Source organism: Musca autumnalis, unplaced genomic scaffold, assembly GCF_047663935.1.
Source record: "Musca autumnalis isolate F117 unplaced genomic scaffold, ASM4766393v1 scaffold_4, whole genome shotgun sequence".
NCBI lineage: Eukaryota > Metazoa > Arthropoda > Insecta > Diptera > Muscidae > Musca > Musca autumnalis.
Genome location: NW_027411977.1, coordinates 225,130,150 through 225,155,344, shown reverse-complemented (window position 1 = coordinate 225,155,344; position 25,195 = coordinate 225,130,150). Strand labels below are relative to the sequence as shown.

Sequence of the window (25,195 nt, the reverse complement as noted above, 5' to 3'; positions counted from 1 at the left end):
TGCCCGGGTTCGATTCCCAGGCCAGTCGACATTTTTTTAATGACAAATTTTTTTTTTTTTAATATAAAACATTAATATAGCTAAAACTTGATAAAAATAATAATAAATAAAAAAGAACAAAATTTTATTTTGATTTTCTTTTTAACTTAATTCCTTTTTATTTTATGCTTTGTTTTATTGTTGTTGTTGTGTCGTTAATCCTTTGTTTGGGTTATTTTAGACTTTTTGGTTTTTTATTATTTAATTTAATTCTTTATTTATATTTTTATAATTGTTTCAGGAATTGTCGCTTATATTAATTTTGTCATTTGAAAAATGTGATGTCGCCTGACCTGGTAATCGAACCCCGGACATTCAGATTGCAAAGCGAGCATGCTTACCATTGCACCACCTGCGTATATAACCATCTGTGTACAAATGTCTTATTTGTTCAACTTACAACAATTCTAAAAATAAATGTAAGCTGTCTAATTTGTATCCAAGTAAAGGATGGAAAATAGATATGTCTATCTAATTTCCATCCTTCATTGGGATATAAATGAGATAGCTTACATTTATTTTTAGATACATAGGTTATTGTTGTTATTTGTCTATCGTATTCTTTTCTAAATGGTGACTGAATACGATACAAATGGGATAACAATGCAATTGTTATTGTATATTAGACAAATGTCGCATTTTTACAGAAAATTAGACACCAAAAAGATACTCATTTATAAAATTAGATAAAACTCACTTCCAATTGCTGGCAGGGTAAGTACATATGAATGTTTGCATGTAAATGAAAACACGTTCGAACGAGTAGACGGACAGTCAGCCTTACATATATACATATACGGATATGCGGCAATACAATATATTGAATAGATGTGCGACGACGACGAGTATGTACATGTTTACAATCAAAATCAAAACCCATCCCCCCAATATAGCTAGCGAGAGCTAGCAAAGCAGCCAACCAGTCGTCAGACCCAACCAACTAACGATCAATCCGTTCTCGCCTGCCTCACTTACCAACCGCCCCCCTTTTTCTTCCTCTCCATTTACTTGAATGAACTTTTTTTATGCATGCTTATGCTTTGTTATTGCTTTTTACACACAGAAGAAATAAAAAATAAAGAGCAATAATGTGGCAAAGAAAAAATATTTGAACATACCTACACATATAACATACATACATACATGTCTAATATATTGCAATATAATAATAAAAAAAAAACATGTATAAACAAACATGTTTACAAATGATTTATACATTATTAGAATGGGTAAAAAGTTTTAAACATGACATTTAATTTGTGCAAAAACTTGACATGTGGCCAGGTAGCTTTATTAATAAGAAATCGATGTTAATATGAATGGAAAAATAACGTCTTGTTTACATTAGATCTTTTTGCCGGTTCGACCTCCTTTATGAGGATTTAAAGTCTGGGTACATAAACTGCCTCGCCTGCTTGCCTTGCTTCCCTGCTTCATTTCTGACATAACAAAAATAAAAGAATAAAGAAGGCCGAGCCAATTTCATGCTAGGTTGCCCTTTTCTTTTTTATTCTTTTATCAGAAGCAAGCTGGCGAGGCAGCTTATGTACCCAAGCCTTTATTTAACTGATACACAACCAATTTGATAGTTGAAATCCACTGGTTTAAGTAAATACATTTATATATAAAAAGTTTTAAACATGACATTTATTTCGTGCAAAAACTTGGCATGTGGCCAGGTAGCTTTATTAATAAGCAATCGATGTCAGTATGAATGAAAAAATAACGTCTTGTATACATTATAGCTTTTTGCCGGTATGACCTCCTTTATGACGATTTATTTGACGTATACACAAAGGATTTAATAGTTGAAATCCACTGGATTAAGTAAGATAAGCTTCATAATGTCCGGAATTTTCCAGATCCTATGTAATCAATCTACCTTCACTCTCCCTCCCACTTCCTACTTGTGACTCTTATGGTCCCGGCGGCACATACGGCGCGTTGAGCGTTGCGTTACAACAACCACACTAAAACTTCAAGAACAAACTTGGCATCACTTACACATTTTTCATGTGGTTATTGTTTTCAACGCGCAACGCGTCACACAACGGACCGTATGTGCCGAGAGCTTTATGATATATTAAAGAAGAATTGATATGTGGCCAAACACCTTCAAACACATGGGACAGATAGAACCATGGTGGAATAAAAGGGTTTTACATCAAATCACGTCAAACGTAAAATTTGCTCACAATAATGGTATGAAAGATCAGCTGTTTTTGGCGTTACACCTTATTATTCCACCATTGATAGAACGCTCGGGATTCTTATTAGAATTTGACGATTCAATGTGATATGTTGCCAGATGACTTTATAAACATGGCATAGGTACGAAAATTAATACAGGTTTCCTACTTATCTTATACCATGTTTACATTAGAGTTTGTTGAAAAAGTATTTGAGTAAAAATTCACTAAATTAACTTTTACTATAGAAATGGTCCGCTGAACTCACTTTTTGTATAGAAAATTTAGATGAATTATATTTTTCCACAGGAAAAATTCGCTGAATTGACTTTTTCCATAGCAAAGTTTTGCTGAATTCACCTTTTCCATAGAATATTTCGCTGAATTCACGATTTTCATAAAAAAAGTTTGCTGAATTTATGTTTTCCATAAAAAAGTTTGCTGAATTCACTTTTTCGATAGAAAATTTCGTTGAATTCGAGATTTTCACAAAAAAAAGTTCGCTGAATTTATTTTTTCCTTAAAAAAGTTTGCCGACTTAATTTTTTAATAGAAAATTTAGCTAAATTCACTTTTGTGGTCGAAAAAGTTTGCTCAGTTTATTTTTTCTATGGAAAAGATAGCTGAAATCACTTTTTTATCGAAAAAGTTTGCTGAATTCACATTTCAATAGAAAATGTTCACTGAATTTAGCTTTTTTTCATAGAAAAAGTTTGCTGAATACATGTTTTTCCACAAAAATGTTACCTGAATTCACTTTTTCCATAGAAAAATTTCGCTGAATTCACTTTTTTCGAGGAAAAATTTTGCTGACATCACTTTTTTATGGAAAAAAGTTAGCTGAATTCACGTTTTTAATAGAAAAATTCGCTCAATTGATTTTTTCCATAGAAAAAAATTTGCTGAATTATTTTTTTTTTTCACAAAAATGTTACCTGAATTGACTTTTGTTACAAAAAAATGCCGAATAGACTTATTCTTTCGCTTTTTCGATAGAAAATTTCGTTGAAATCGCGATTTTCACAAAAAAAGTTCGCTTAATTTATTTTTTCCTTAAAAAAGTTTGTTGAGTTTTTTTTCATAGAAAAAAAAAAATTAGCTGAATTCACTTTTGTCGTGGGAAAAGTTTGCTGAGTTAATTTTTTCTATAGAAAAGTTAGATGAATTCACTTTTTTTATGGAAAAGTTTTGCTGAATTCACCTTTTCCATAAAATATTTCGCTGAATTCACGATTTTCATAAAAAGAGTTCGCTGAATTTATGTTTTCCATAAAAAAGTTTGCTGAATTCACTTTTTCCATAGAAAATTTTTGCTGAATTCACTTTTTTAAGTTTGCTAAATTCAACTTTTTAATAGAAAAATTCGTTCAATTGATTTTTTCCATAGAAAAAAATTGCTGAATTAATTTTTTTTTCACAAAATTGTTACCTGAATTGACTTTTGTTACAAAAAAACGCCGAATAGACTTATTCTATAGAAAAAGTTTGCTGAATTTACTTTTTCGATAGAAAATTTCGTTGAAATCGCGATTTTCACAAAAAAGTTCGTTGAATCTATTTTTTCCTTAAAAAGTTTGCTGACTTAACTTTTTTTAATAGAAAAAAATTAGCTGAATTCTCTTTTGTCGTGAAAAAAGTTTGTCGAGTTCATTTTTTTTTCTATAAAAAAGGTTCGCTGAATTCTGTTTTTTATACAAAAAGTTTGCTGAATTCACTTTTCAGTAGAAAAAGTTCAATGAATTTAGTTTTTCCATAGAAAAAGTTTGCTGAATTTATTTTTTTTTTTCGAGGAAAAATTTGCTGACTTCACTTTTTATAGAAAAAGTTAGCTGAATTGGCTTTTTCCATAGAAAAAGTTTGCTGAATTCACTTTTCCATAGAAAAAGTTCGCTGAATTGGCTTTTACATAGAAAAAGTTAGCTGAATTCTAGCTGAATTCCCCTTTTACATAGAAAAAAGTTGACTGAATTGACTTTTTCCATAGAAAAAGCTTGCTGAATTCACTTTTCCATAAAAAAAAGTTTGCTGCATTCACTTTTCCATAGAAAAAGTTCGCTGAATTGACTTTTTCCATGCTGAATTCTAGCTGACTTCCCTTTTTCCATAGAAAAAGTTAGCTGAATTAACTTTTCCATAAAAAAAAGTTTGCGGAATTCTCTTTTTTCATAGAAAACGTTCGCTGAATTCATTTTTCCATAGTAAAATGTTATCTGAATTCACTTTTTTCATATAAAAAGTTAGCTGAATTCACTTTTCGATGGAAACAAATTGCTGAATTGACTTTTCCCATAGAGAAATTTGGCTGAACTCACTTTTTCTACAGAAAAAGGTCGTTGAATTAACGCTGCGATCAACTTTTCCTTAGAAAAAGTTCGCTGAATTGACTTTTTCTATGGTAGCTAGCTGACTTCCCATTTCCCATAGACAAAAGTTGGCTGAATTGACTTTTTCCATAGAAAAAATTAGCTGAATCCACTTTTCCATGGAAAAAGTTTGCTGATTTCTCTTTTTCCAAAAAAATTTCGCTGAATTCACTTTTTTCGAGGAAAAATTTGCTGACTTCACTTTTTTTTAGAAAAGGTTAGCCGAATTCATTTTTTTTCCACAAAAAAAAGTTCACTGAATTGACTTTTGCTTTAGTAAAAGCTTGCTGAATTCACTTTTCCATGGAAACAAATTGCTGAATTCACTTTATCCATAGAACAAGTTTGCTGAATTCACTTTTCCATAGAAAAAGTTCGCTGAATTGACTTTTCCATAAAAAAAGTTTGCTGAATTCTAGCTGACTTACCCTTTTCATAGAAAAAAGTTGACTGAATTGACTTTCCATAAAAAAAAGTTTGCTGAATTCTCTTTTTTCCCAGAAAACTTTCGCTGAATTCATTTTTTCGTGGTAAAATGTTATCTGAGTTCACTTTTTCCATATAAAAAAGTTAGCTGAATTCACTTTTCCATGGAAAATATTTGCTGAATTCACTTTTTCGGGGAAACTTAATTATTTTATAGAAAAAGTTAGCTGAATTCAGTTTTTTGACAGAAAAAGTTCGCTCAATTGATTTTTTCCATAGAAAAAAATTTGCTGAATTCCGTTTTTTCCACAAAAAAGTTACCTGAATTGGCTTTTGCTGTAATAAATCGCTGAATAGACTTTTTCTATAGAAAAAGTTTGCTGAATTCACATTTCCATGGAAACAAATTGGTGTATTAAATTTTTCCGTAGAAAAAGTTTGCTGAATTGACTTTTCCATAAAAAAAGTTTGTTGAATTCTAGCTGACTTCTCCTTTTCCATAGAAAAAAAGTTGACTGAATTGACTTTTTCCATAGAAAAAATTAGATGAATTCACTTTTCCATAAAAAAAAGTTTGCTGAATTCTCTTTTTCCATAGTAAAATGTTATCTGAATTCAATTTTTTCCATAGTAAAATGTTAGCTGAGATCACTTTTTTTCATATAAAAAGTTAGCCGAATTAACTTTTCCATGGAAAAAGTTTGCTGAATTAACTTTTTGTATAGAAAAAGTTCGCTGAATTTGTTTTCCCCATATTAAAAGTTTGCTGAATAATTTTTTTTCTATAGAAAAAGTTCGCTGGATTCACTTTTTCAATATAAAATTTTTGCTGAATTCAATTTTTGATAAATTCACTTTTCCATATTCAATTCAATTTTTCTGTAGAAAAAGTTCACTAAATTTAATTTATTTTTTTTTTAATTTATTTATTTCACTACTTTGAAATCGAAGCCATATGGTTAATTCAATTAACTTAAATTCACTTTTCATTCAATTTAATTTCAATTCAATTTTCATTAATTTAAATTCACTTTTTCTGTACAAAAAGTTATCGCAATTCACTTTTTCTCCTAAAAAATTAGTTTCATTTTTTCAGCTTTATTGTAATAATAATGTAATCCATAACTGATTTTGATTGATTTTTTTATCATTGTTTCCCAATTTTTACCCCCTCTAATATCCCGCGGCACACGCAAACAGTTTTTCTTTATGAATGATTTTTGATTGTGATATGTTGTTTGTTTTCTTTTGCATATTTAGCATGCTTGTGCTTTATTGTGCAACAACAATGTCTAACCAAATTTAATAAAAATAATAATAATAAATGTGTGATATAGACGCATATTTCCTTAAGAAGTTATCTAAAACTTGCATTTATAATGGAAAAAAATTATATGATTGTATAATGCAAAAGTGGTCACGTCACGTTTGTCTTTGTTTAAATTACATATTGAAAAAAATTGGTTTTATTTTTAGATGTCATTTAATTTGTAAATTTTTTTAGTTTTATTTTGTGTTTTTTTTTATGTTTAACGAGTTTAAAAACTTTTCATAAAAGCAGCTAAGCATATGCCGATGCCTTAAGAAATCTGACTGTTTTTTGTAATTAGAAAGACTATATTACAGTACGTTTACATATAACAACACATAGCGATATTTTTTACTTTAGTCAATTGACATCATAAAGATGATTTAAGTAGATCATTAATTAGGGTCATGTAGATTGATCTTTACAAAAATGTGTATTTTATTAAAAATAAAAAAGAAAATGACCTAAAAATGGATTTTTCCACATCGCAACTTTGTTCTACAAAAAATAATACAATTGGACTTGCCATATCCGCAATAAAATTGTTTTTTTATTTTCACAAACATAAATCAACGAAAAATTAAAAACAGATGATTGATTGTTTTCAGGAAGAAGAAGACTTGCAAATGTTTGCTAGAAGAAATTTGTCCAGCAAGAATTGGCAAACTCTCAGTTAAAGAATTGTCAAAATGTCTCTCTCGAATTGCTCTCGAATTGCTCTCTTTTGCTGGTTTTTTGTGTTAACAGACGACTTCCAGCAACAATTGGTACAAATTGTTACAAGTTTTAGGGTAACCAGACAGACCTTTTATAGTGGATCATAAATTAGGGATAAATAGATTGACTTTTAAATGTGTTTCTTACAGGAATGATTTTTTTTTTATTAAAATAACAAACAATTTGTTGTGGCGTTATCTGGAGTTGCCGAATCTCTTTATCAAATATTGAAACATTTTCCTTACATTTTACGTAATATTTTCCAAAAAGTTGTTTCCTAATATTTTTGCCCTAAAAACACAACAACTACACTACACCCATTTTTTTATTTCATTTACAAACAATAACAATAAAAAACATGCTAAAATTAGCAGGAACATTTCTATGTTTCTTTTATCGTTTATTTGTTTATTTATAGAAGATAATCGAATGAATGTTTAGGATATTAATATGTAGGCATGTATATATAAATATATATATTTTTGTTTATGTGTGATGATGATAACCATTTTGTGGTGCGGCTGCTGTCACTTGTGAACTTGTTTTGATAATTTTGTTTGTATTTATTATTATTTTTTTTTTGCTTGGATAGAAACAGATAATATACCTAACATACAGATGTATAAAACAAAACAAAAAACTAACAAATCAATGACGTATTAATTTCACTGTCAAGTATAAAAATGTTTGTGGTTTTCTGGACACATCTGTTTGATTGAATAAATGATTTGATTGAATGTAGGTATAAATAAATGATGATAACGTTTTAATGACCTTTGATAGTTTAATGCTTGTTAATCACAAAATTCGGACAATAATTGTTTTCTTTTTTACTAGGAATGGAAGTTTTTTTTTTAAATAAAATGCTTTTTTTGATTGGAGGATTAAAGCTCAAAAATTTGCGGAGATAACGATAGATAGAGCTTTTTTATCGCACTAGCGAAACATAATATCGCTGTAAGCAGGGCCACTAGGAAAACCTTCGGTAAAAATTTCCAAAGGATCCTCGAACAGACCCTTAACCACCCAAAAATTGTGAACGTTTGTGTGGGTAGTACCACAAGGATTGGATTAGCGAATTTTTTCGAACTTTTGTGGGGGAGGTACCGGAAGGAGTGGACCTATAAGCACCACCTTCGAATTGCATCTAATATTTGAAGAAATATTATAATATCCAAAGTGTGGACGAACGCAGTATTCGATTCGAGCTCTCCAGCCACTACATATGGTGCCATAGGGTTTTTTTACAACTTTCGGGCTGTTTTCTCAAAAAGTATGGACTTGCCCCTGAAAAAACATTTACTGCCGTAATTGGGGCAGCGAATGCAAGTTGCTTCAACAAAAATCAAAGTGATTCGAGAGCAGGTCTTAAAGTGAATTTATCCGAAAATTTGTGTGGGAGGTACCAGAAGGAGTATACAAATATAGTTCATATTCGAACCTGATCTATATCTGGTAGAAATTTTAGGATGTGTAATACATGGACCAAATCGGTCACTCCCTTCAAGAGTTACCGAACGAACAATTTTTCCGAACATTTTTAAACTTTTGTGCGGGAGGTGCCTGAAGGAGTGGACCAATATGACTTATCTTCGTACTTAAACTATGTTTACACAAAATATGACAAAGACCAAATTGTGGACCGAATCGGCAGATCCGTTCGAGAGTTATCTTGCGCTCCAACCACTACACACGGTGTCATAGGACTTTATTGTAACTTTCAGGCTATTTTATCAGGAAGTATGGACTTGCCCCTTATGAAACATATACCGTTATATGGGGGGCAGTGAATGCAAGTTGCTACAAGAAAAATCAAAGCGATTCGTGAGCAGGTCCTAAACTGAACTTTTGCGAAATTTTGTGTGTGATGTACCCGAAGGAATGGACCGATTGAGTCCAAATTGGAACATCATCTAAGTCTGGTAGAAATTTCACAATGTGCAAAGTATGGACCAAATCGGTTACTTCCTTCAACAGCTATCGCGTGCACAAATTTTCCGAACATTTTCGAACTTTGGTGGGAGAGGTGCCGGAAAGAGTGAACCGATATAACCCATCTTCGAACTTAAACTAAGTTTGGACAAAATACTAAGAAAGCCAAATTTTGGGCCGAATCGGTTCATCCTTTCGAGAGTTATCGTGCGCACTAGCCAGCCAGCCAGACAGACGGACGTATATTGCTAAATCAAGTCCAAATTGTCTGAAACACATTTCGTCCAAACATACTTGGGGTCTAATAAAACCATTATTTCGATGAGGCACATTTTGCCCGTATGAAAGCGTCATCTGAAATGCCCAAAGACGTAACCCTTTGAGGGTATTTATACCCTTGTTAGCATAAATGCTGAGGGTATAAAAACAAGTTTTCTTTCTATAAGGCCAAAGAAAGAAAAGGCTGCTTAAATAACCCTTCCCGAAAGAAATGGTGCTTCTATAGACGCTTTCTGAAGGAAATGGTGCTTCTATAGACCCTTTCTAAAAGAAAGGGTGCTTCTATAGACCCTTTCTAAAAGAAAGGTTGCTTCTATAGACCCTTTCTAAAAGAAAGGGTGCTTCTATAGACCCTTTCTAAAAGAAAGGGTGCTTCTATAGACCCTTTCTAAAAGAAAGGGTGCTTCTATAGACCCTTTCTAAAAGAAAGGGTGCTTCTATCGACCCTTTCTAAAAGAAAGGGTGCTTCTATAGACCCTTTCTAAAAGAAAGGGTGCTTCTATAGACCCTTTCTAAAAGAAAGGGTGTTTCTATAGACCCTTTCTAAAAGAAAGGGTGCTTCTATAGACCCTTTCTAAAAGAAAGGGTGCTTCTATAGACCCTTTCTAAAAGAAAGGGTGCTTCTATAGACCCTTTCTAAAAGAAAGGGTGCTTCTATAGACCCTTTCTAAAATAAAAGGTGTTTCTACAGACTCTTTCTAAAAGAAAGGGTGCTTCGATAGACCCTTTCTAAAAGAAAGGGTGCTTCTATAGGCCCTTTCTAAAAGAAAGGGTGCTTCTATAGACCCTTTCTAAAATAAAAGGTGTTTCTACAGACTCTTTCTAAAAGAAAGGGTGCTTCGATAGACCCTTTCTAAAAGAAAGGGTGCTTCTATAGACCCATTCTAAAAGAAAGGGTGCTTCGATAGACCCTTTCTAAAAGAAAGGGTGCTTCTATAGACACATTCTAAAAGAAAGGGTGCTTCTATAGACCCTTTCAAAATGAAAGGGTGCTTCTATAGACCCTTTCTTAAAGAAAGGGTGCTTCTATAGACCCTTTCTAAAAGAAAGGGTGCTTCTATAGACCCTTTCTTAAAGAAATGGTGCTTCTATAGACCCTTTCAAAATGAAAGGGTGCTTCGATAGACCCTTTCTAAAAGAAAGGGTGCTTCTATAGACCCATTCTAAAAGAAAGGGTGCTTCGATAGACCCTTTCTAAAAGAAAGGGTGCTTCTATAGACCCATTCTAAAAGAAAGGGTGCTTCTATAGACCCTTTCAAAATGAAAGGGTGCTTCTATAGACCCTTTCTTAAAGAAAGGGTGCTTCTATAGACCCTTTCTAAAAGAAAGGGTGCTTCTATAGACCCTTTCTAAAAGAAAGGGTGCTTCTATAGACCCTTTCTAAAAGAAATGGTGCTTCTATAGACACTTTCTAAAAGAAAGGGTGCTTCTTAGACCCTTTCTAAAAGAAAGGGCGCTTCTATAGACCCTTTCTAAAAGAAAGGGCGCTTCTATAGACCCTTTCTAAAAGAAAGGGTGCTTCTATAGACCCTTTCTGGCATATCTTTCCTTTACCGACCCACCGCAGAAAATTATGCAAAAAAAATTACCACAGATAGTGCTTTTCATGCCGATTCCAACAATGTATTTCTTTTGTTGGGGAAATGTATACTTACCGAGATATAGGCCTCCGAAGTTCCGAAAATTCCCTTGTTTACTTGGGAAAAAATTTACGATTTAAAAAAAGTTTGTTCGCGTAGCCGAAATCCGCTCCTGTCCATAGGAGAAAGTCTTAAATCCCCGGCCAAAGGCCGGCTACTTAAGAATACTTGCGATTTAAAACAAAATTTTTTGATTTTTTCTGCGAAGGGTCGGTAAAGGAAATTTGTTCCCCCTTTCTAAAAGAAATGGTGCTTCTATAGTCCTTTTATGAATAAAATGGTGCTTCTGTAGTCCCCTTCTAAAAGAAAGGCTGCTTCTATAAAGCCTTCCCGAAAGAACTGGTGCTTCTATAGACGCTTTCTGAAGGAAATGGTGCTTCTGTAGTACATTTATGACAGAAAGGCTGCTTCTACAGTCACTTTCTGAAAGAAAGGCTGCTTCTATAGTCCATTTCTGAAAGAAGGGACGTTTCTATAGTCCCTTTCTAAAAAAAGTGTGCTCCTATAGGCTTCTATTACAGTTTTTTGCCGGGTTACCTTATTCATAAGGAATTATTTGAAGTAGACCCAATGAAATTGACATTTGGGAATCCAGTGAACGTATTAAATCCGGTTACATATAAACATGCTAAATTCCTTCTTTAGAATTAACCCTTCAATTCCTTCACACAATTTACGCAACAATCTCTCCAAGTGGTAGCCATTTAGATACCTTTTTCCTTCAATAAGCCAAGGCTAAAATACAAATAACGGTAAAATACAAAAAATACTGGTTTTTATAAGCATTATTTTAGATACCTTCTTTCCATGCTAACTTCATTATAGCAAATACTCGTATGTTCTTTCTTTCCCGCTAACAAAACACCAAAAGTTTAGCCGAAAATAATATCTAACGGTATTTCTCCACCATATGTTCCAATATTTTAACATCTCACTCATTGCTGCTGCCTGCTTTTGACCTCAAAAAAAGAAATCTGATCCGATTAAAAAACAGAAAAATAACAAAACAAAATATCAAAATAAATTACCACCTTTTAAAGAAGAAGACATCTACTATTTCTTTAGTTTATTTTGTCAAACTTGTTGTTGGCACTTTCCGTTTGAGGGTACGGCAAAAACTCATAGATCGGCATAAAAGGAAAGACCTTTGAGAAACAAAAATGCAACACTTCAACTGAATACTTGAATAATAAACGCACACAACAATTTAACATTAATTAAATTGGCGGGGAGAAAACACGTCACATTGTCTGTTTGGTTGTCAAATACGTTCACCACCTGTCTGTCTGTCGATTTGGTCTTTTCGGCTATTGAATTAAATCACTTTTCAAAGCAAAATAAATAAAACACACAAATCAAACGCCATATAAATTGTGTAGATGAATGCAATGCATGCCTAACGACAATGCATGGCAATGCATGCCCATTACAAAAAAGCACATGTTTGTTTGTTTGTGTTATGCCTGCATTACAATGACGACGGCGGCGTTATGACGGCGACGACACGACTTCACTGCCTGCCTGTGTAATATCAAGAGCCGAGAGACGTTATGGTGGGCAGAGAGAGGGAGAAATAAAACAATGTCAACGGTAACGTTGACTGAGAAAAATCCACTCTCGGCAGCACTAGTCGAGTTACGAATGAATGACAGGTATGTAAAGAAGAAAACACTAACAACATTTTTCATGATTATTATGAAGATAAAGTGTTAATATTTATAAGGAAGTGAGATAACAAAAAAAAAAAAACGAAGAAAGATTGAAAAGTTCAAGATAATAAGGAAAATATAAAACAGCTAGCCCCCGTAGCTTTGTCGTGTAACAAATTAGTAGTGGATGAAAGAAAAACTTACCTTAAAAGACACAGCTTAGAGAATATCCTTGTGTTAAATACATATGCAAAGCCTCTTAGCTTCCTGCTGCTTGCTGGTTGGTATCACTAGTAGATGTTGAAGATGATATAGTTGTAATTTTTGAAAGGCGTTTTCCTTTTTGCTCTTTCAGTTAGAAGTTAAAAATCTTCGTGTAAACGTAATTTCCTCGTTTCTATGCTTTGATGACAAAAGCCTATTACCAAAAAAAGAAGTTTCACCACTTTCTTTTGCTAGTTTTAATATTTTAGCGCGGTTTTTTTATTAGCTGGCCACTGCTTTGCTGCTGCAATGATGACAACGACGATGACGGGCGATCGCAGTCGTCGCCCGCCTTTGTTGTTATTGTGTTATAACAAAAACACAACAACAATTATAACCAACTATAAGAAGAATCACATAAACACAGTTAATTTATGGATGAGTAAGTGCGAGTGTGTGGTTTCCAACTTGTTTTTCTTCTCCACTTCTTCTTCTACTTGTTTTATTGGCTTTGGGGCTGGCTGGCCAATTGTAAAAAAAGCCAAACGACGGCTGCGGCACACAACAACGTCGACCAAATGCTGTCACCGCTACTACTATTGCTACGTTCACACAACAGCAGCAACAATAAAAAAGGAAACCAGTATTTTCTTCTTTCACTTGAGGTTGGGTTTTTTTCTTGTTATTATTGTTGTTGTTTGTTACTCTGTTATTGTGTGAGAAATTTTTTCTTCCTGGACGTTGTTATTTTTTTTGCTATTTATGGGTTTTCACTTAAATTCTTCATAGGTAGGTTGGTTTTAAATTGAATTTTTTTGTCGGTTCACTTCACGATTTGTTGTTGGATTCACATCCAAAAGATACTTTTTCTTTAAAATTTAGGCAACCACCAACACGACGACGACGATGATGGTGAGGATAACGAACGAAACGACGACAACGAATTCAACAAAGACAACGAAAATGTTACGTTAGGGCGGCTTTTATGGAAAGTCTTTAAATATTTACAAAGAAAATAATTCGAGTTGTTCATTGATACGCTGCTATTTCCAAGATTTCCAATGTTTAAAAACATTTTGGTATAAATCACTTATTTGCCTTTAAACAACTTTTTTCTTCTTTTATTTTTAGGTTTGGGGTAATTTTTGTAATTTTTTTTCACCAAACAAACTTGTTTTCACTGCCTTTTATTTGCGTTTTGCTTTACATTTTCACTTTTTCACAAAAATTTCCACTTAAATTTGCAATGATTAGGCATAAAATTGACATTTCCTTTAGATTTTTTCCATCTTCTTTTCTTTTTTGTGTGTTAAACAAAAGACACAACACATTTACCCGAAATCACCAAAAAACACATCTTAAAGCGTAAAAAAGAAGAAGCAGACTGACTGAAATCGACGATGTCGTCGTCTCTTCTCTTTGGGGCCTGTTAAAATTTTTGTTTCGTCGTATGTTGTGTATGGGATGATGATGGTGGCTGACGGCGCGGCGGCGGCAATGATGTTGTTGTTATTGTTTTTTACGGTGTGCAGAGACAACGTAAACGTCAAAAATGTATTGGGGGCCCCAGTGACGTTAGCAGAGAACAAAGAAATTGTCATAAATTCCCCAAAAAAACGAAACTTTTTTTATCATTTCCACTTCTAAACTTATTAAAAACTTGTTTAATAGATTATTGTTTTGTTTTCGTTATTCTTATCTATCTATTATTATTATCTTAATTCCATTCTATTGTACATCTATTTCCTAAGAAGAGAGGTGTGTAAAACGACGAAAAAACTGTTCATTTCTCAATCGCCACTAGATGTTGTTGTTATTTTTATTGTATCTGAAAAATATACAACACAATCACAAATTACAAAGATTCTCTTGGATTTCTTCATTCTTCGCCACTGCGATGATGATGGCCGTTTTATGTGTAAATTTTTGTTCATTTGCTTCACCTCTTATGTACTACTTCACTTAAAAAAATATATTTTCTTCATTATAACTTGGTGATCGATCTATGTGTGAATGTGTGTGTGTGTGTGATATTTCTCGTTGATTTTTTATTTCAATTTCTTGTTCTCCTTGTATGCTTTTTTTTTCTTTTTGATTTGGCCTACTTTATTGTGAAAATTTCCAACACAATTTTCCCGATATTCAATTCACAATTTCATTTTACTTTACGTTTTGATTCTTGCGCCTTCAATGTTTTTATTTAATTAAATAATCTATTTCTTATTAGCAAAAATAATAAAAAACAAAATAGTATAAATTTATTTCTTTCTCTACTCTTCTTGTCTGACTGAATCTTTTTTCTTAATTTTTTCTTTACGTTCGTCGCACACAGACAAAAAACTCGCGTTTCATTTCAGTTCAAACAAGGGTATTGTAGTGCGGTTTTTGACTACTAATCGTTATTGCTAAAATATCGATAACAACAAGTGATCGATTATGTTAAGAGAAACTAATCGTTTGTTTCGTTTTAAAAGGCGTTTACATCACGGTTTATAATAAATTTGGTCTGTTCCTTTACTTTTGAAAATGGTAAAACCGGCAAAAGTAGTAAAAGTTGTAAACTGCACCCATATGAATTGTATGGCCTCTGAAGTAAAGAAACGCATTTCGAGTAAAAAGTGGTAAAACTTGAAGATTCTTGCACTTAAAGGAACAGAGCTATTATAATACGTCAATCTTGATTTCACAGTAGCTCTGTTCCTTTACTTGCCTGAGATTACCATTTCTTACCATTTTTAACCTGCAAAGTGTTCCTTTACTTTAAAAAGCATACAATTTATTGGTCTGTTCCAGAACTGCAAGATTGCACAACTTTTTACTATTTTTTTCGATAACATAAAGGAAAAATTGTTATCGAAGTAAAAATGTGTAGTTTGTTGCAGGTTCTGGAACACGCATTATATGAGACCAGTTCACCACTTTTACCATTTTTTGCCACTGTTACCATTTTTAAAAGTAAAGGAACAGACCAAGTTATTGTATCATTTAAATTGTCAATTCCATGGAGATCTGTTAAAGAAGTTACTAAGTCCCAATTTACATTAGGCGAGTTTACTTGCGGCAATTGTCAGTTTGTGGGTGAGAGAGGGTGTTGAGAGGCAAAGGGTTACCATATACCTCACCTCTCTCTCCATCAAACTGACAATTGCCGCAAGTAAACTCGCCTAATGTAAATTGGGACTAATTTGCCAAAATACTTGTTTTAGTTGCCAGTATAAATTACCCAGCAAAAAAAATTGGAAGTTGTGCAATTGGAGTTATGATTTCACAACATCTTTCGATGTAGTCCAACAGAGTTATGAACAAGTAAAAAAGTATCAGTCGACTTTGCCGACAGAGATATACCCTCATCCTGTGTATTTTGAAACAATTTTTTTCCAAAACACGCATGTATTTAGGGAGTTTTAAAAATTTTGGGCGTTTGAACTGACAAAAATGTTGATTAGAATTTAATATCAAAAGTTTTGCGGAGGAGATACAAAAAAGAATGGATCTCCAGCCACTACATATGGTACCATAGGGGTTTTTTAGAACTTCAGGGATGTTTGCTCAAGAAGTATGAACTTGCCCCTGAAACAACTTTTACCATCGCAATAGAGGCAGCAATGCAAGTTGCTTCAAAAAAATCAAAGTGATTCGAAAGCAGGTCTTATAGTGAACATGTATCCGAAATTTTGAGTGGGAGGTACCGGATGGAGTAGACAAATATAGTACATATTTGAACCTGATCTATATCTGGTAGATATATTAGGATGTGTAAAGTATGGACCAATTCGGCCACTCTCGTCAAGAGTTATCGTACGCACAATTTTTCCGAACATTTTTGAACTTTTGTGGGGGAGGTACCTGAAGGAGTGGACCGATATAGCTTATCTTCGAACTTAAACTATGTTTGGACAAAATATTACTAAGGCCAAACTTTGGACCGAATCGGCAGACCTGTTCGAGAGTTATTTTGCCCTCCAACCTCCTCACACGGTGTCATAGGGGTTTTTTGCAACTTTCAGGCTATTTTCTCAGGAAGTATGGACTTGCCCCCTATGAAACTTATACCGTCGTATGGAGGGCAGTAAATACAAGTTGCTAAAGCAAAAATCAAAGCGATTCGAGAGATGTTCCTAAACTGAACTTTTCCAAAATTTTGTGTGGGAGGTACCCGAGGGAGTGGACCGATTGAGTCCATATTAAAACCTGATCTAAGTCTGGTACACGCTCCACGATGGGCAAAGTATGGACCAAATCGGTTACACCCTTCAAGAGTTATCGTGCGTACAAATTTTCCGAACATTTTCGAACTTTTGTGGGGGAGGTACCGGAAGGAGTGGACCGATATAGCTCATCTTCGAACTTAAACTAAGTTTGGACAAAATATTACGAAAGCCAAAATTTGAACCGAATCGGTTCATCCCTTCGAGAGTTATCGTGCGCTCCAGCCAGCCAGACAGACAGACGGACGGACATTGCTCAATCGACTCCAAATTGTCTGAAACACATTTCGTCCAAACATACTTGGGGTCTAAAACCATTATTTCGATGAGGCACATTTTGCCCGTATGAAAGTGTATATACCCTTCATAGCCTAAAGGCTGAGGGTATAAAAATGCACAGCAAACTTTTTGCTGGGTTGCATCCGCGGATGCAGTTGAATCACTACAAGTGTACGGCACATTTGCCGTTGGAGTACATCTTTTCCTACCCAGCAAAAAGTTTGCGTCCGCGGATGCAGTTGCATCACTACAAGTGTACGGTACATTTGCCGTTGGAGTACATCTTTTCCTATGAATTCACTTATGAATTTTGCAGGAGAGCGCGCAGCTAGGATGCACTCAATTTTGCTTCCACAACACACAGCTAGGATGCACTCCATTTTCAATCCAAATCACGGCTTAAGATGCAATGCTTTGGATTGAATTTATATGCGTTCTTCGGATTGCATTTTTAATCAGTCTAAAGATGAAGTTAAAATGCAAGCCATTGCGAAATATCCCAAAATAAATAAAATGCATTTTTTATTTGTGTAAAACAAGAACACAAAGAACTTTATTATATAAACACAAATTAAAAAAAGGTTTCCATTAAATTCAATCACATTTGAGCTTACTTCCTCCGTTCTCGATTTAATCCAAGCGCATCTGACTTTCTTTCATCATCCTAAAGTTTTTTTATGTTGCCTTCCCATCACTAGCTTAGCTTTCGACATGGACTCCAACTCCACTCCATTAAAATTTTCCGTCTCGTGAATTACTGCAAAAATGTACGCAACTTAAGTTTCTATTTCTTTATTTTATAACAAATTCTCCGAATGTATCATGGTATAAGAATAAAGGTAGTTCCATGCTAACATCTGATTTAAATTTTTTTAAATTTTTGAATTTGAAGTACATTCATTGTCACTCTGAATTTGACACAGAATGCTTACATGCATATGTATGTGTTTACATGTATACACAAGTTTGTATGTTTGTCCCAATTTACATTGGGCGAGTTTACTTGCGGCAATTGTCATTTTGTAGGAGAGAGAGGTGAGGCATATGGTAACCCTTTGCCTCTCAGCACCCTCTCTCACCTACAAACTGACAATTGCCGCAAGTAAACTCGCCTAATGTAAATTGGGACTATGTAAGTGCGAATGTCAGTTTTTTAATTTCGATATAATGTTGTAAAATATCGATTGCTATCGATATTATCGTTAAGTTGTTATCACCATTTATTTGGAAATGAAACTGGCGGAAATGTCAATGCTTTTCTTGACATTTTGCACAGATAGTTCACAGAAATGTGACGGAGAATAAACAATTAAACAAAATATAAAAATATAAAAAAATACATTTTACTTTACCGAAAAATGTGTACGTGTGACTACGGGCTTACTTTCTCACACACACATAACCGAAAAGTAGCGAAATTTCTATTTATTTCAATGAGTTTCAGGTTAGGGGTTTTTATTCCGATAATATCGATAGGTAAAACTATCGATATTGAACTTTTAAATAACAATCGATATTATCGATAGTGCCATCGATTTTTTGCCAGCTCTACGGCAAATGTACCGTACACATGAAGTGATTCAACTGCATCCGCAGATGCAAACTTTTTGCTGGGTAACAACAAAAAAAGTAATGCTTGGTTTACATTTACGAAATCCGCTCGATTTCAACTGTCAATTCCTTTGCGTATACGTCAAATGAAAATCGATTGGATTTCATTTGACGTTTAAGCAAAGGAATTGACAGTTGAAATCGAGTGGATTTCGTAAATGTAAACCAAGCATAAGTTTGTTTATTTTTGTAAATATTTATTTCTTTGAATTTCAATATTTTTAATGAAAATTCGAAGAATTTATTTATTTACTGAAAAAAATTCAATCAAAAACAAAATGTGCGCAAAGAAATTTGTAAAAAATGTAAATTTGAATTTGAAATTAAATATTGAAATAAAACCAAAGATACTGGCACCAAAGAGATAAGTAGTAGAAGTGTCAATTTTCTGATTTAGAACGTCAAATTCTTCTCAATTTTCATATGAGACAATTTTTGGGCTTAAACTTCCTCTAGCGGCCGTATTTTCCATGATTCCAATGATGCATAAGTTGTCCTGGAAATGTATACTTTCCGAGATATGGGGCAGGATTCTTTTTCTATGAAAATTTGAATTGTAAAATATTTCCTGTATAATTTTTTTCATTTGACAGTTTATAAAAGTTATCATTTCACTTTAGAAACAGAATCGAGCACCTGGTCTTCGAAAGTTCGGTGCCGCTAAAGGAAATTTGTTCCCAATTTTCATGTGAGTTGGGAAGTTGGGAACTGATCTGTCCTAGTAGAACCACGACTACACATTTTCAGATCTGGATTTAAAAATTATTGAAGATTAAATTTCGTTTCATTTATTTATTAAATATTAAATACATAGTAAAATTGTCGAGGGAATCTCGTATAGACCCAAAATAATTTATTTGCATCTTCATTCCTGTCCGTATTTTCCAAAGCGGCATCAAAACGTGATTTGATGTACGACATTGTACCGGTAGTTGGTGTACCGGTACAACGTCTCCTTATTCTATAGAAAAATCTTTGATGTCCGTAATTTCTAGCTCTAGGTAACCGGGTAGGTAGCTACCTATTAGTTATCTTTACCTACGCATTTGGTAATTTCTATTTGCCATTTACCGAGGCGTGTACATTTTGAAAACTTTGGTGATTTTCATTCATGATTTCGTAAAAGCATTGCCACTTATAAGTGTTTTACAATTTTTAACACATTGGCAACGATCAACCAGGCAAAATCCTTGGTGTAAGTAACACGGCCGTTTTTGACCCGTGAATGTTACCTATGGATTGAAATTATGAAATTTTGCTTATGCCCGTAATTTCTACGCGTAGTTATCTATGAGTTCATAGATATCCCCCTTGTAAGCAAAATTTTATAATTTCAATCCATAGATAAAGTTACCGGGTCGAAAACGGCCGTGTTACTTACACCAAGGATTTTGCGTGGTTGATCGTTGCCAATGTGTTAAAAGTTGTAAAACACTTATATGTGGCAATGTTTTTACGAAATCATGTTTTCAAAATTTACACTCCTGGGTAAATGGCACGTAGAAATTACCAAACGCGTAGGTAAAGATAACTAATAGGTAGGTACCTACCCGGTTAGCTAGGGCTAGAAATTACGGGCATTACACGGGCGATATCTATGAACTCATAGATAACTACGCGTAGAAATTACGGACATAAATGGTATAATGCGTTGTTATTTTCTTAAAATTAAAATTACCATGTCTTAGGTGCATTTGTTGCCAAGATATCACTGTATTAAGGAAATATTTTATGTTCACACCTCTAAGTTTCTCTAAAACTGTTCACATTTCGGCTAGTGTACTTATTTTCACTTCCAGAGGGACTTCTTGGGAAAATAGCCGGATAAATTTTGTCATCATACAGACAAACTTTTTTGTAGGCCCCAAGTTGTTGGCAGCCACCCTCAGATTCCTCAGATTTTGCGCATTTTGAGCGTTGAATACTTCCTTATAAATTTCTATTTTAAAATTTTCGTAGCAATACCGTCTTCCAAATATGCTTTCGTCGCTGCAGGAATTCTTAACGTACTCGAAATTCAGAATTGTTGTGCGTGTGCGGTACCGCAATCTATTATTTTTAAATAATTTTGATAATTTGACGATGATGTGTGCGGCATCGAAGCCCCAAGTCTTCATGCGGCTGGTTCCTTCTCCTTCAGTAGGATCACAAATCGGATTTCCTATTTGAAAACTGGGCAACAGCATTAGATGCGTGCTGCCTGCGTCCCAAACGTTGTATTCTATTGTCACGCCAATGCACATCATGGTTGCATGGACTGTGCCGGTTTCAAATGTGTCTAAGAAAATTGTCCAATTTTCAAAGAGGCCAGTTAATACGACTGCAACTTCTTCCTACCTATAAGGTCCTTAACATGTAGCGCGTCCATACTAAGGACGCACATCTTTCCTTTTGTACTTTTATTCGCGAAATATATCCTCAGCTTTGCTGTTGTTGATTCAGTAAAGCCCATTAGGCACTTTGGGTACCAAGATTCCACAGTCTCGATAGGGGGTGTCTGAGCATGTAGGAGTTCTTGGTCCATTTTGTAGGCACCCCTCGAAGAAAGTGCTCTTATAATTAGAGCTCGTCTCTGCTCTGGAAGGAATGGGCGACCAGAGCTTCCGTTAGAGCTTTTTGTAACTTGTTTCGTTGGCGGCAAAATAATAAATCACTAATAAATATAAAAATATAATAACCCTGTAACCCTGTAATTAATGATCCTGCCTTAAAGAGTACCTAATGTTGCAACATTGCAATTTCACGCGGCACAATAAAACAGGTAGATGTAGCGGTGGTGAATTGCTTCAAATTTATCAATTATAATATTATTAAATTATTTATGTCAATAATACTTAGTCCCAATTTACATTAGGCGAGTTTACTTGCGGCAATTGTCAGTTTGTGGGTGAGAGAGGGTGTTGAGAGGCAAAGGGTTACCATATACCTCACCTCTCTCTCCATCAAACTGACAATTGCCGCAAGTAAACTCGCCTAATGTAAATTGGGACTTATTTACATAATTACTTACTTTAAGGAAACAAGGAAAAAATGCGGAGAAAAATGGAAAAAAATGCGCAAAAATGGATGAAGTTGACATGGATGGAATCCCGGAACCTCCATCTCATAAAAAAACATACATGGAATACATGAAGTGGAGAATCCCGGAACCTAAATCTCACAAAAAAAAACATACATGGAATACATGAAATGGAGAATCCATCCATGGTGAGGGTCAAGCTGGTTCTGGTCAAGTTGATGATGTTGAGGGTCAAGTTGATGCTGGTGAAGGTCAAGCTGCTGCTGGTGAGGGTCAAGCATAAGTGAATTCATACCCAGCAAAAAGTTTGCATCCGCGGATGCAGTTGAATCACTATAAGTGTACAGTACATTTGCCGTTGAAGTACATCTTTTCCTATGAATTCACTTATGAATTTTACAAGAGAGTGCGCAGCTAGGATGCACTTCATTTTCGATCCAAATCACAGCTTCTGATGTGTTTTGAATTGAGTTTAAAGTTACTTTTCGGAATGTGTTTTCAATCAGTCTAAAGATGCTAAATAAAATGCAAGCCACTGCGAAATATCCCAGAATAAATAAAATGCATTATTATTTGTGTAAAACAAGAATACGAAGAGCTTTATTATATAAACACAAATTAAAAAAGTTTCCACTAAATTCAATCACGTTTGAGCTTACATCCTCCGTTCCCCATTTAATCAAAGCGCAACTGATTTTTCTTCATCATCCTAAAGGTTTTTTTATGTTGCATTCCATTTCCAAGAGTTTCACAGTTCGCCAGACATAACCATCGTGTCACCTGTAGTGGGATTCTGTAACTCATTTTTGCTGTTACCGACAAAAATCGGTAAAATTAAACCGCAAAATTATGACTAAAAACATAAAGAAAAGTTGGCACCACTGTTTGTGTCGGTAGAGGCTAGCGACTACTTTTTATTCATCGTTAACTTACCGAAAAATTTCGCTAATTATCGAAATTATAAGCATTTTAATTTTACCGACAATTATCGATAACAGCAAAAATGAACTAACAGCAAAAATGAACCGCAGGTTCGTCAATTGTAGGAAAGTGTATTGGCCGAGTTTCAGAGAGTTCGCCAATTACCGTTTCAGAGAATTGCTGCAGCCGTTCGCCATATCCCTGCTGGTCGAATACCCGAAGTAAGACCAAACTTCCCAGCAGAGGCGACGGGATTAGCTAATGGGCGTGATGAGCTTCGTCGAGCCAACCCCAATGAACATAAGCGGAACAAGTGGTTAAATCATCACGATTGCACGATCCTGACGTCAGTTACCTTCTCTGATGACATCTGTGAGAGACTGAACTCCTATTTAACCGATCTTATCACATTTTTCCGATCAAGGAATATACAGATTTCCGCCACAAAATCTACAGCCTCTGTTCACCACATGGACTGCGCAGTTTGGAAGAGAATTGAATGTCGTGGTCGACGGTAGCAGGCTTCCGACCACAAACTGCCCCAACATTTTAGGGGTCACATTCGACACTACTTTCAAGTTGTGCGCGCTCGTCACAGCTATCTGACACAAACTAAAAAGTAGGAACAAGGTCCTCAAGTCCCTAATCGGCAGCATTTGGGGTGTTGATAAAGAAACCTTGTTGACCACATATAACGCTATAGGTCGGTCTGTGGTAAGCTATGCGCCGCCAATTCGGTCCACAGGATTATGTGATACTAATTGGATTGAGAACAGCAACAGGGTGCCTCCTCAAGTCTTCAGTGGACCATCTACATGAGGAGGCAATGATTCTTCCAGTAATGTTATCGTGAGAGCCACCCCAATCACCATCTGCTGGTTAGGCCCGACACATTCAGGCATATCAGGAAGGATATTCATGCTCTAGAGAGGGAGGTCCAACAATATAGGAGAGAACCCCTAGATAAACAGGAATATCAAGCAGGTTTAAATAGTATTCACACGGATGCAGTTGCCAAGGCCATAAGCAAATATATGCTCCGTTCCAGAACCTGCAAGAAGCTACTAGTTTTTACTAAGAAAACATTTTTTCTTTATGTGATCGGAAAAAAAGAGTAAGAATTAGTAGATTCTTGCAGTTCTGGAATAGAACAATAGCGCGAATAAAGTCCTCAGAGTACATCCCTCATTTATCGCCGCTGAGGAGTGTCAGCTGCCACGACAAATCAGAGTAGTTTTGGCTCAACTACGCTCGGGATATTACAGTCGCCTAAATTCTTATTGGGCGGATATAGATCGCACCGTGCAAGACACCTGCCAGTATGCGGCATGGGCCCGCACGACACAAAACACATTTTCAATTGCCCCGCCTAACCTACTCATCTAACTCCAGTGGGTCTGTGGTTACATCCCATCGAAGCAGACACTTTCCTGGAACTGGAGATAGACCCAGAGCCAGATTGAAAAGAAGAACGAACATACAAACATATGGTCTGTTCCAGTACTGCAAGATTCTACAAATTTAAACTATTTTTTTCCGATAACATAAAGGAACAAATGTTATCGTAGTAAAAACTAGTAGCCATGGTTTAAAAAGAAAGGTTAGCCAAAGCTTCCTGTCAATTTAAATTTTTTCTTTCGACTATTCCTAAAACGTCATAACAATATACACAATCTTTGTATGTGTGTCTGCTGTTTGAATAATATGCCAAACAATTTTAAAAACAATAGAATTCAATGGTTTTTAAATTCGTGTTCAGAATATTAGTATGGAAGAAATTTGTCAGCTTATCATTGAAACAAACATTATATCATATCCGAAACTCGATTATGTGGAGAAACCTTGGCCCTTCATTCATTTTTTGTGTTTTTTTATAAAATACTCACTTGTTGCTTTACGAATTTTGATGTTTTACGAATTCAGGAAAAACAAGGGTTTTATAGATTTTTTCATTTAAATCTACCTCTTTACTTATACCATGCTAGTAGCCAAGGCCTATAGACGGTCGGCCATTCAGAGTTCTGTTAACAACTTTTGACAACAAACATAATAGATTTTATATTATTGTGATTTGAGTTTCTTTGTATGTTCAAACATAACAATCAAACAAAACAAAACAATCAGCTTCTTGGAGGTTCTGGAACAGAGCAATAATAGCTGTGTTCCTTTACTTACCTGAGGTTACCCTTTTTCCATTTGTTACCATTTTTAACCTGCAAAGCGTTCCTTAACCCCGAAAAGTGGCAAAACTGGAAGCAATTTTTAAGAGAGTGAGAGTGGAGAGAGAGCGAAAATGGCTTTCTCTTCTACCACAGGCTACCAGCAAAATTTCTGCAGGTAAAAAATGGCAGAACTGATTTTTCGACTTTTGTTTGACGATTATTTCACAATGAAAAAGAAAATGGACGAT

The 25,195-nt window shown here is 34.6% G+C and overlaps 1 protein-coding gene across 1 annotated transcript in view; it reads right to left on the bottom strand.

The window, feature by feature from the left end:
- Positions 1 to 15,062, bottom strand: part of LOC141401320 (uncharacterized) — a 110,011-nt gene extending 94,949 nt beyond the window's left edge. Inside the window, exon 1 of the mRNA XM_073981458.1 lies at positions 12,748 to 15,062. The gene's annotated coding sequence lies outside the window, so the exon portion shown is untranslated. The remainder of the gene's footprint in view (positions 1 to 12,747) is intronic.
- Between the last annotated feature and the right edge of the window lie 10,133 nt (positions 15,063 to 25,195).